Genomic DNA, 13118 nt, shown 5'->3' with positions numbered 1-13118 from the left:
GTATAATTAACAATAATAATCAACTAATTAATTAAATAATTACTTATCCTATATTGCACCTAGTTACTAATATCACAGTCAGTTTCGCCAAAAAGGGCTGGTATATCACAGGAAAATCACATCTTGAGGTCTTTTGAGTGTGCTACTCCCAAGGGTCTACCTTGAAGGTCCTCGATCGCATACATATTGTTCCCAACGGGATTGGTTATTCTCACTTTAGTGAATTTTCGTGCAAATTTGGCATTAAAGTTCTTTTGGAACTCACTGAGCATGTGGTTCCTTCGAAAAACTTCTTGTCCGGGGACAAATCTGGTCACCCTAGCTCTGTTATTGTAGCGTTTAGCGCTGACCTCATAGGCTTTATGCATATTTTCCCTAATTTTTTCTCTGATAACAGATAAACGGTCATTTCTATCTAAGGCATATATTTCATGCTCGGTTAGTGATTTCAACTTCCGTGCTAACTTGTAATCGGCTCCACTCGAGTACATGTGAAAGCCAAACAGGGCGAAAAACGGTGTGACACCTGTGGCAGCATGTACCGAGGTTCGGAGAGCACACTCGATTTCCGTCATGTACAAGTCCCAATCTCTGTGGTCGTTCTGCATATATGCCCTTATTGCCGCCAGAACAGATTGGTTAACCCGTTCTGAGGCGTTTGCTTGTGGGGAATAGGGGGCTGTCTGCATATGTTGTATTTTATATGCATCGATCATCTCCTTGAACTGTTTGGAGTTGAACTGTGCACCGTTATCACTATGCACAGTTTCAGGGACTCCAAACTTCCTAAAAATCTCTTCCACTAAAAATTTCACAACATTGCTGGCAGTGGCCTCTTTCATACATTTGAGAAAGACAAATTTTGAAAAATGGTCCACTGCGATAAAAATATATGCGTTGCCACTTTTGGAACGGGGATACTTCCCCAAAAAGTCAACGTATATCTTTTGAAAAGGGCGTTCTGTTCGGACTTCATTACCAATAGGTGCTTGAGTTTTATAGTTGACCCCTTTGGTTTCTTTGCATATAATACACTTGCCGACATATTGTCGGACTTGTGAGGTCATATGGGGCCAGTAATACTGTTGCCTCAGACGGTTCAAAGTCTTAAAAATTCCGCCATGTGCTTTTGTGGGCGGATCGTGGGCTTTTTCTATGAGGAGGTGGGTCATCGACTCTGGTACCCACAACCTCCACTCATATTCACCTGGCATGTCGTTATCGTCGGAATTTACACGTTTATAAACTTTCCCATCTTCTACCTTTAAATCTGGGAGCCGATCTTTATTTGCCTCGATATTCTTTATAAGCTCCTCATATTCGGCACTCTCATATTCGTTAGTTTCAGTGGCGACTACTGGACTTACATCTAACTCATCTATTGTCGGGAGCCTCGACAAAGTATCAGCCACGACGTTTTCTTTTCCCTTCCGGTGTTCGATGTCGAAGCGATAATGTTGCAACTGAAGCGACCAACGGGCGAGACGACCACTCAAATCCTTTAAGTTCATCAACCATTGGAGGCTAGCATGGTCTGTTATGACAGTAAAGTCCATCAGTTCGACGTATGGTCGGAACTTTTTTACTGCCATAACAGCCGCTAGACACTCCTTTTCGGTCACACTATAGTTTTTTTGACTCGAATTCAATTTTTGTGAGTAAAAAGCGATCGGGTGTTCGTCTCCGTGGTCGCTCAGCTGGAACAGTACTGCCCCGATACCGTACTCCGAAGCATCGCACTGGATATAAAATTTCTTTTTAAAGTCCGCATGCCTTAATACCGGAGCACTTATCAAGGACTTCTTCAAATTTTCAAATGCGGATATGGCCTCCTTTGTCATTGAAAACTTTTTGCTCTTTTTTAATGTGTCCGTTAGAGGGGCCGAGATGGTCGCGAAGTCCCTAATGAAACGACGGTACCATCCGGCTGTCCCTAAGAAACTGCGGACTTCCCTGGGGTTCCTGGGTATGGCTATCTTTTTGATCGCCTGTACCTTTTCGGGGTCTGTCTTCAACATACCTCCGCCAATAATGAAACCCAGATATTTGAGCTCTTGGAAGCAAAATTGAGACTTTTTTAAGCCTATCGTCAAATTCGCCGATCTAAGACACTGTGCAACTTCTTTTAATATCTCCAGGTGATGGTCGAAATCACTTGAAATGACCAAAAGGTCATCGAGGTAGACGAAGACATTCTCTTTTAACCTGCTGGGGACGACCTTGTCCATTAACCGGCACAACCTTTGCGCAGCGTTGCATAACCCAAAGGGCATTACGCGAAACTGGTACAAAGGTCGTCCCGGCACCGTGAACGCGGTGTATTTCTTGCTGTCTTCGTCTAACTCGATCTGCCAGAAGGCAAATTTCAAGTCGACGCTACTAATAAACACTGTCTCGTCGATCCTGCTCAGAATACCGTCTATATTCTGGAGAGGATATGCATCCTTCTCCGTTAATTTATTGAGCTTCCGGGCATCGAGGCAGAATCTGTTCTTCCCGGGCTTCCTCACCACTGTGGTTCGGTTGCTCCAGGGACTTTCACTCTCCTCGATGACCTTTAGCTGGAGCATCTTATCTATCTCTTGATAAGTAATTTCTTGGACGGCAGGCGACATCGGGTAATGCCTATCCTTTACAGGCTCAGCCCCTTCTACCAGCTTTATTGTGTGCCTCTCTAGCTTTGTCCGACCTAAACCTTTTTCTTCGAAGGTATCAAATTGTTTGATCACTTCGTTTAATCTACGCTGCTGTTCATTATTTAGTTCATGGGGTTTTAGTCGATGGTTTTCATCACTATTTTTATATTCATCGACTATTTTCTCAATGTTAATTTCATCAACACCAACTATTTCAGGGGCAAGATTAAACTTCCTCCAAAAATCAATGCCTAAATAGAGGGTTTGCTCCAAATCGGGGCATAAGTACAGAAGTATTTCTCCTTGCCTGTTTTCGTATTCGACCACGGCACTAATTTTTCCGATAACTCTAAACAATTGTCCGCTGGCAGTCGTTATATTATGTAATACTGGCTTAACTTCTATGTCCAACTCTTCCATCAACTCCCTACATCCTTTACCTAATAGGCTTACGGAGGCCCCACTGTCTAATAATCCCTTCAAGCATTTCCCATTCATACGGATTAGGGCATACACTCGGGGATCTTTATTATTTGTATCAGCTCTAACAATAGAATCCACTAAAAACCGTCTTGTTTTTCTCTTTTCCGCCGTTTTCTGTCTTATTTTCAAAATGCGTTTTGGTACATTATACTCACTATCCACAGAAGCAAATATTCTGGATCTAACTGCGGCATAATTTTTCTCTCTTTCTTCCAGAGGTATTGTATGACGTCGTCTCGCAAAGTTATTTTTGACATTGGGACCACTTTCTTCATACACACGATCTTTATTTCCAGAATTCAGTCGCGGAATTACTGCGATTTGGTCTAGATCTCGGGGTGGTCTGACGGACGTGATTCCCCCGGCTTCTCCACGCCCCTCTTCGTGTTTCCCGCCTGGCAATTCGAACAATGGGGAGTGGTAGTATTTGGTTTCCCGCACCTGTAACAAAACAGCTTGCGTTCTGTGGACGGACATTCCATGAACACGTGGCCTACATTGCGGCAATTCCAGCACACCACACGACTCTGCTGGTGATTTATGTGGACAGCTGATAAGTTCTCCACATTGTTTTCTGGCGCATTCGGCTCTTGTGGTTCGTACTCTTCAAGCATTACTTCATTCACCTGTCTTCCGGAGCGCTGCGGAGGCTGAATGGGTCTGGCATCACGCCTAGGGAAGTTCTTTTCTGCGTCCTTGCACTCGATGCGCAACATTTCGACAGTGGCAACGGACATTGGGTATATCACCATCTTTATATTTTCCTTTAGATTGACTTTTATTATGTGTATCATATCTTGATCAGTTATAGGGTGTACCAGTCGGGACCTGAGTTGGTTCATTGTGTGGAAAAATGAATCAATCGACTCGTTCGCCAACTGCTTACGTTCCACCAAATCTCGCATAGCTTCATATGTGGACTTGGTATTACGGTACTGGCATAACAAAGCGTCCTTTAACTGGATCCAAGACGTGAATGTTCGCATCTTTTGGCTTTGCCAGAACCACTCCAGTACAGGCCCAGAGACTAAAACCCGAAAATCCCTGAGTATTTCATCCCATGGGATTCCATACTGGGCTTGAAGACTCTCTAATCTAAAAATAAACTCTTCCACTGTAAGCTTCTGAGAATTTCCATCAAAATTAATTCCGAACTTGTCTACACGGATTCTTATCATTTCGCTAAAGAACGGTGGTGGAAAGTAATGGCTATTATTTCCTGAGGTTCCCTGCGGAACACGATCAGTATACGCTGCCCTAGTTGACGTTTCTATTGGTTGCTGTTGGGGGACATCCCTATTGCTATTGGAACTACCATTGGAACTACTTGGTGTTGGAGCAGTGTTATTACCATTTATAGTCATACTCTGGACCGTTTTCACCAAGGTATCCAATGTCTTTTTCATAACACTCATTTCATCGCTAATCATTTTCTTCATTTTTGCCTCTAGGAACTTCTCTGAGGGTTGTGCTCGAGATTGGTCAGGCGTTTGGAACTTTTCGGCACCGTTCTCACCCCCATTTGCGGCCAGTGGCTGAGTTGGCAGATTCGAATTTTCGCTTACTGGACGCTGTATTATCGTGCCAGATAAGTCCCGAATCGTTGCATTTAGATTCGCATCACTACTTAGCGATTGGGCCATTTTTTTCTTTTTGGACGCGGTGTCGGGATGAATTGTGGTGTCAGAATTTGTATCGAAAGCTGGTGGCCAAGTTCTTTTACTAGCCGATCGGGTTATCATACCCTTACTCGAGCCCCTAATCCTACTTTTCTTTACGGTTATAACTCTCAATTTATTGGAAGAAGGCTTCACTTTTTCGTGGAGAATATGCTTTGAGTATCTATTAGTCTAACCAGTGTTATTTATCTTTAATTAGATTCTCTTTTCAATATATGCTAGACTCTTAATATAAAATCTGTAACTTTTTTACTGAAATATCCTGATTAAATTCTGCTAATTCCTTCACTATAATATGTATTATTGTTTAATTTTTTATATTCAAATATATCTATTATAATTCACAGAGGGATATAGGCTGCTATTTTTCAGAGGGAGTTGCATATTAGGAGTCTTACAACAACTACAATTGTCATTCATATCACATAACTCTGAAGAATTTATTGTCTTCGAAATCACAAACATTAGGTTTGGGTGACGAATGACCAATTTGCATGTTGCAATATCCATTAAAAATGTTTTTCATAAAGTGTTTTGTTTCTCCGAAAATATTCTAGACAACACGAACATATACTTGAATTGAATACCCTCGTAGGAATATGGTCCCATGGCTCTGTTTTTATCTTATCAAAAAAACACGCTTTCATGGGTTTTCACTTCGGTGAATGACACTCTGTCTTACAGGCTATCTGATTCCTATAACGGCTATCATATTTCCTCTCATTATTCCTACCATTCGGTACTCAAAGAACAAACAAAACAAAACTTAAACAAGGGACAGGTCGATACAAACATTCATAGTTACACAAAACAACTAGAGATTGCACATGACCTTAATCTTAAATCTATCCTAAAACTAATTTGTCTACATCTAATATTGCACATTTAAACATAATCCTTAAATACAGATCTGGTTGCAATATAGACTAGACATTGTCAGTTTTGGGATGAGACATTCTGGTCTATTTAAACTATTTCTTGGCTATTTTTAAGTGCCTCGGTTTCATACACTTCTGCTTACTATCTTCATTGCAAATTCAAAGAAGTTACTTTGGATTGGGCGCCATTTCTGTTCCGGCCCCATACGGGCGTTTATTCGGGCCATCCGGTAGCTCCACGGTGGCTTCTCAAGGCGGTCCTCAACCCACCCAAACAAACCCAGGGCCTAACATCATTTTTTCATATGAACTAAAACAAACACTACACAAAGCTTTACAAAACACATACACGGGGAACATTTTCGGAGATTTGGGTCTCTTGATGACTCGACCCACACTTGACCCGCCCAACCATGGTCCATTCGGTTTCTATTCCAAAGCATGATGGACCCCACAAATCCCCTCTACTGCAACATCTCCCTCACGCAGCCCTTTTTCCCTCAAAAGAATACTCTCACTCCATGTTCATATTATGATTCATCATTAAACATATTTATTAAATAATACCATACATAACTTAAACATTTATACGAACAGTCAAAGAATCATTATTTTAGTCGACTGATTAATCAAAACCTTAATACAAAAGCAAAAAGAAATAAATTACGTTAAATTTTCCTCAAAGACCTACAATCTTACTGAGGTGGGGTGTTTTCAGGCCTTAACACCTGACCACTAATTACTCTACCAGGACACCTACCTAATCGAGCTCAATTAAGTGGGAAAAATTAGTCTTGTTATCCTTTTCAATCTAGGAATTCGAAATCATAAAAAAAACCCCTTACCAGTTCGGTTTGTACAGTCCCTTACAGTATTATAACTAATGGAAATTATAAAGGTCAATAAACAAAAAAAAAATATTAAAATTTGGGATTAAATAAGGTCAAAATATTAATCAATTAGGATAAAAAGGTAAATAATAAGTAATACAATATAATACGGATACAAAATACATATAACTTAACTAAAAAAGTAATGAAAATTTAGATTTGGGTGTATTAATTAATTTTGCGCCTAAGAGTCGGCTTTACATTCGAGGCCATTAACCCTCATGCCAGTTTCTGACTTGGTATAACAAATTTGCGTGGCCATCAGTATAACAATATGACAGTGTGGAAACTATTATGGCAGTTCTTGTAGTTCTTCGCCCAGCTGACACGTTTGGCTCGGATAGGTTCTGACCACAGCTACAACCATCCAACAGCTGTCTTTTAGCACACGACTCACATTCACAGGGCGTAGCGTAAATTTAACAAGGTAAAGGTTGCCACTGGTCAGCGTATAAATTTTGATTGGGCGTAAACGAAGCTTTATAAATTACGCCAGAAAGAGTTTGAAATTTGTGGTTTATGAGGAAAAATAGTTCCTACCTTTATATTGTTGGCTTTATTCTCGACACACTACTCGTGTCCTATTGTAGTGGCCTACGTTTATTTGCTTGCGACAAACCTTTTGAATTACGGATTACCTATGGATGAAATAATTTCTTTTTAGGCATTTGCTCTAAATTCTACACCTTTTGGTCACTATTTAAACTCACTTCCTTGATTATAATCCGAAGGCATGGAGGTTTGGTAACACAAACGTTAAACACACTAAACTTTTGACTGTTTATTAAAGTTTTTAACTTTTACTATGGCCAACAATACACACAATTAATAACCACACTGGCAAATTTCCACTTTACAAATGGCTGTTTTCTCTGGTTTGTTGCCTTTTATAGGTGATTATTCCCAAACAGAATTTCTTCCAATAATTTTAAAGTTCTAACCGTTTTCTCTTTCTATCAAATTACACAAATTATAATCCCCCATTTTCTCGACGTACGACCAACGCCGTCATGCCGTCCGTCCGCATTCAGCGATGGCAGTTAGCAGTTTCTTGTACGTACCCTGTACTGTTTAGTACGAATGATTGTGACAGCTGGTCTAAAAACTGACAGCTGACAATCAAAACATTCACGGCCGGCAACCCCCGCGTAAATTTTACCACAATACGTACATCAACATTGAAATTCTCGCGAAAAAAGTGGATTTATTTACTTATTGTGGCCATATTTGGGCAGAATAAAAACAACCAAATTTTTATTTCGGTTTTCCGTCAACCCAACCCCAATACGTGCATGGAATATTAAGCCGCCAAAGCCGCCATCTCGTCTATCTCATCTCTCGATTGTTGGACGGTCATGTGTCTGTGTGTGTGTGGCATCCATATTGCCGTCAAAAAAACATAAATATTGCCGGCAATAACTAATGTTACGAAAACCTATCAAGGGCTATCTTTTATATAATTTCCTGCTCCCAGGCATGGTCCAAAGGCATCCAGAGCATTCCTTCAGTAAACCCTGCCACTAGTGGAAAAATATATGGTGTTTTTTTTTGTTTGTGTGATTCTACATTCGGATGTGTTAAAAAAAACCATTCACAATGGTGATATTTGCAAAAACCAAAACAATCAATTGCCAGTGCAGGGTATCATGTTTGGAGTGATTGTTTTTTTGGAATTAAGTTAGTAATGGACCAAGAGCTCTCCCGCAACATGTAAATATGGACTATCTTTCATTTAATAAATATTCAATGGACTTGGCAACCCTCCATAGTCCCAATTTACATTAGACAAGTTTACTTGCGGGCCTGTTTGTAGGAGAGACTCGTAAGGGGAATGTAAATGGAAAAAAATTGTTCGTACCGGCAATTTTCAGGCAATTTCTTTTATATTTTTCGTATTTGACATTATTTTCACTGTCTGAAAACAAAACTAGTCGGAACAGTATTGCCTTTTATAAACGCAAGAGGCAAGTTTAAAAAGGAACGAGAAAAATTGCCGCAAGCAAACTCGCCTAATCTAAAATTTAGATTCTAAATCAAGACATAAAATGGAGGGTATAATTATGTTTATCATACCGTTTGTAACACATAGAAATATTCATCGGTGACTATATAAAATACCTACATATTATTGACCAGTTTGAAATACGGGGTCTGTTTCACTATGTCGAATATTTCGAACGAAAAACACCTTAACTTTGGTTTTCATGGCAATTTTGACTTTGCGTTTGCTTTAAAACAACTACACAATTTAAAAACCATACACGAGTTTAGTTGTTCTTCTTTCGTTTTCCTTTTCGTTCGACATAGTGAAACAGGCTCTCGAAGTCGGTACAAGCATGTCCGTTCTTCCGTCTTTTGAAATCAATATACAGCTCGCAGTATGTAAGCCAGAGATTTTTTAACTTGATACGGATGTTTGGTATTGAAAAGGGGCTATATCAGTCAACGTTTTGATACAATAACATAGAACTGTACCACCGATGTTCGGTATTTTCAATAATTATTAATTTTTGTCTCTAAAATAGGGCAAATTACCTACAGTGCAATGTCAATATATTGTCTACTCCATTCAAAAAGACGCAAAATCCATACTTGGATATATGTTATAAGCAACGAACAAAACTATTTGTTCCAATGCCATTTCCATTAGTTTTCTTATACACAACAAACTGTTGAAAACGAGCAACAAAAATATTGTCCCCGCGAGTAGATTTTCCAATGAATTGTTATTACAATTTTGTAATTTTTTTGAATATTCGTTAATAAAGACGAGTTTAGTACTCCCTTAAACCGTATCAATGATTAATATGTGACAGAGAGATAAACTAAAGCTTACTACTGCCGCACCGTTTATAGAAAACCACGGATATAACGAACAATTTGTCGCCATTACCTATTTTACTTGCAATGAAATTGTAAACAACAATATTTTTATATTTATACCCTATAGGGTATACACAACTATGTGGAAAGGGTATGATAAGTTTGTTTTGGTAAAAATTCTTGTAACACCGCGAAATATTCTTCGGAGGCCCCCAATGTGGTATACCAATCTTCATATCTCGACGAGATAAAGCGATTTTGAGATGCGTGTCCGTCTGTCTGGACCGATCGTCACGCAATTTTGCATGGAGGTCGGGTTCAGACCAGAATAGATCCCTATTTTGGAGATGATCGTGAAATATTTAGCGGGTGAAATGGACCAAAAACATAATTTTCATCCAATTTTGTAGCGGCTCTGTAGGTCGCAATAATAGTCCGATCAAAGCGAAATTAAATATGGTAAGAGTATATGACAAAGAAGTAGCTTGTAATTTGAGATGCCGATCAGATAATATTTAGAGGGTTAAATGGACCAGAACTTTTGTGTGAAAATTGTGAAAATTGTTAATATACTGCTTATATATTTGTTCCTGTAAGACACATTCTTCCCTCGAGAGTCATATTTGGAAGACGATCTCTTGACCTTTGCAATGATGTCGATTACGTTAATGTACGTGATCAGATAACAGAGCTACAGCCTAATATATCCAGTTTTCTGTTTGTAGTGTAGTAATTAACACTCTAAAGGTCGCAGAAGTCTCCCTTGTCCCGTTTGGGATGTTGTGGAACAATGTGTTTTTTTTTTGTAAAGGTCGCAGTTATAGCTCAATAGTCACGAAATTTTGCACGAGGTAAGAGTTTAGGTAGAAGAAAATGCCTATAATTTTGCATGATGATCTGATATTATTTAGCGGGTATAAAAATATACAAATCTTATTCTTGGTCCATATTTAAATGGAATAATATATGGAATAATAACTATTGACCTTTCCCCTGATGCAATAATGGTCTGCTAGATAACGGGCCTACTGCCTAATATATAATGGGTTTTGTGTAGAGAACCACAATTTCTTGACAACTCTTTCATGACAGAGAAATTTTCAGTTCAGTAGTCAAATTGCAGTTTTTATACAAATATTGCAACATGGGGTCGCCTCGCCACATATTTTATACCTCAAGATTTAGGGTAAAGGGATACAAACAAAATACGACAAAAGATGTGTCTCATCGAAATATTGCTTTTAGATACCAAGTATGCTTTGACGAAATTCGTTTCAGACAATTTGGAGTCTATTTAGCCCTGTCCGTTCATCTGTCTCTCTTAATGCCTAGCTGGGTGGTGCTCACGATAATTCTAGAACGGATCTGCCGATTAGAACCAAATTTTATACTATTTTATACTATGTCGGTCCACACATCACCCAAAAAAGTTGAAAATTGTTTTCAAAAAATTGTGTAAAAGATAACTGGCGAAGTGAGCAATCGATTTGCTCCAAACTTTCCTTATATTATTATTCCTTACAGATACAGATCGAATAAGACTATCTCGGTACACACCTTAGGGTACCTCCCACACAAAATTCGGAAAAGGGAAATTTAAGAGTCCTCTCGAATCGTTTTGATTTTTTTCAGTAGATTGTACTTGAGCCGCAAATCCGCAAGATAACTCTCTCTTTACACATCGTTTTATTTCATCCACACGCAGAAAAATTTTTGTTAGAAATATGTTTGGATCCAAACAAATATATGTTTGGGACCGGTTGCAAACAAATATATGTTTGGATCTAAACATAATATGTTTGGGTCCAAACAAATATATGTTTGCAACATTTTGTAACATATCTCAATTTGATATGTTGGGTAAAACATATTTTTTATGTTAGAACATTTTTTTCATGGGTGGAGAGAGGATGTTTGTCAGCGAGAGTAATAACAGTGCTCTCGCGGCTGTGGAATGCTGTTTTATAATAAAGAGTTATGTGTATTGTATAATAGAAGACGTAGAAGCGAAGGAGGGGGCTTTGGTGGCATGTATGCGTCAAACTCGTGTGTTTCTTGTTTTGTTGTTGTTAACCAAGAAGAAATGATATGAATTATATTTTTTTCTTTCTTCAGTGTTTTAGATGCCTTTGTAGAGTCAAGACGGTAAAGTGAGTGAATAAATCAGTGTTTTGTGTTTTTTTTTTTTAAAGAAATTGTGCTTTTTAGTAAATTAAATGCCCAATACATTTTATAATTGAATCGGAAAGTTGAATGGAATTATTTTATTGGACAAGGAAGAAATCGCATTTAATATTGGTAATTACAAACATACTTATGTATATTTGAAATATGGCATATCCATATTTATTTATTACATTACATTATCATTTGTTTCTAGATGCCGATTCCCCGCTGATGATTTCAACTATGAGGACAGTTTGTTTTATTTCACAACTAAGGAGAAGCGTTCAACTACGTTTCTATATATTTTTCCTTTTTAAAAGTGTGACTATTTACAAATTATTTCAATCAGTTTTTCTTTTATTAAAGTGTGTTATGTATTTCTTTGGAATTTTGTATGTATCTATGTGTTTGTTGTTCTTTTGCCTTTCAATAAAAAACCAGAACATTTGTGTGTATACTATAGAGCAGCGACGACCACAGAAATACAGCCAATGCGAAGACATGTATGAACGTATGAGTGAAAAAAGCAACAACCACATTATGTTTTTGTTTGTTTTCATTCATTTACACTGTACGTGAGAGAGAGAAGCAAATGCAAAAACAACTCAGTGGGCGCCCTCACTATACGGTCTAAGCAAAGAAGCTCGACCCTGCTATAGAGATAGCCAGTGAGTTCTTACTGAGAGCAAGTGAGCACAAATTTTAAAGTGTTTTACATCAGAGTGAGGCAGAGAACATTTTTGGGTCTCTCTTGTGCTCTCAATGAGCGTAAATTTGTTGTTGTTCACAACGTGTTAGCATCTACACAGGCTGTGAGCGATAACAAATTTACGCTCACTTAGAGCACATGGGCTCTCTTGTGAGTCACAATGCCTCCTCCTGTTTTACATTGAATTTTACGCTCCCTTGCTCTCAGTAAGCGCCCACTGGTGCATGTGTTTGTTTTTTTGTTGTGCCTTTTGGGTTTGTATTTTTTTGCACCCAAACATACATATCTTTGCACCCAAATATAAAATTGTTTCCACCCAAACATATCTTTGTTTGCACCCAAACATATATATCTTTGCACCCAAACATAAATATCTTTGCACCCAAACAAATATATGTTTGCACCCAAACATATATTTGTTTCCACCCAAACATATATTTGTTGCAAAATATGTTTGGGACATATGTTAGAGAGGCCGTTATTTTTTTGCGTGCAGTCATGTATCGGGTTGGAATATGAACTATATCGGTCCGTTATTCGAGTACTCCCCTCACAAAATTTGGGAAAAGTGCAGTTTGAGGACCCGTATCGGATCTATTTGATTTTTTTGAAGAAGGTTCTTTTCATGGTCCCTTTTCCGGAGTAAGTCATACTTCCTGAGATAATAGTCCAGAAGTTCCAAAAACCCCTGCCGGCTCCAACTAAAATTACAAATCTGAAAAAATAATTCTCAAATTTTTCCAAAACTCAGAAGTTAGCTTACTAAAATTAATTTGGTATAGCCCCATATTACCCTACCTACAGATTATACGTATTTTGAAGCAAACTCGTGTTACAAAATAAATATATTTTTA

The 13118-nt window shown here is 38.4% G+C and overlaps 1 protein-coding gene and 1 long non-coding RNA gene across 6 annotated transcripts in view; one reads left to right on the top strand and one right to left on the bottom strand.

The window, feature by feature from the left end:
- PK1-R (Pyrokinin 1 receptor) overlaps positions 1-13118 on the bottom strand; it is a 159300-nt gene that overhangs the window by 104234 nt on the left and 41948 nt on the right. The gene's annotated exons all lie outside the window — the stretch shown is intronic.
- On the top strand, positions 9517-12042 carry LOC141389279 (uncharacterized). Of its 2 annotated transcripts, XR_012409016.1 has the most exons (3): positions 9517-11539; positions 11598-11687; positions 11770-12042. It is a non-coding gene; the product is annotated as an uncharacterized lncRNA (long non-coding RNA). The 2 variants fall into 2 exon arrangements; XR_012409015.1 differs by having other exon boundaries at positions 9526-11687.

This window comes from Musca autumnalis, unplaced genomic scaffold, assembly GCF_047663935.1.
Source record: "Musca autumnalis isolate F117 unplaced genomic scaffold, ASM4766393v1 scaffold_1, whole genome shotgun sequence".
NCBI lineage: Eukaryota > Metazoa > Arthropoda > Insecta > Diptera > Muscidae > Musca > Musca autumnalis.
This window is presented reverse-complemented; position numbering and strand designations above follow the sequence as displayed.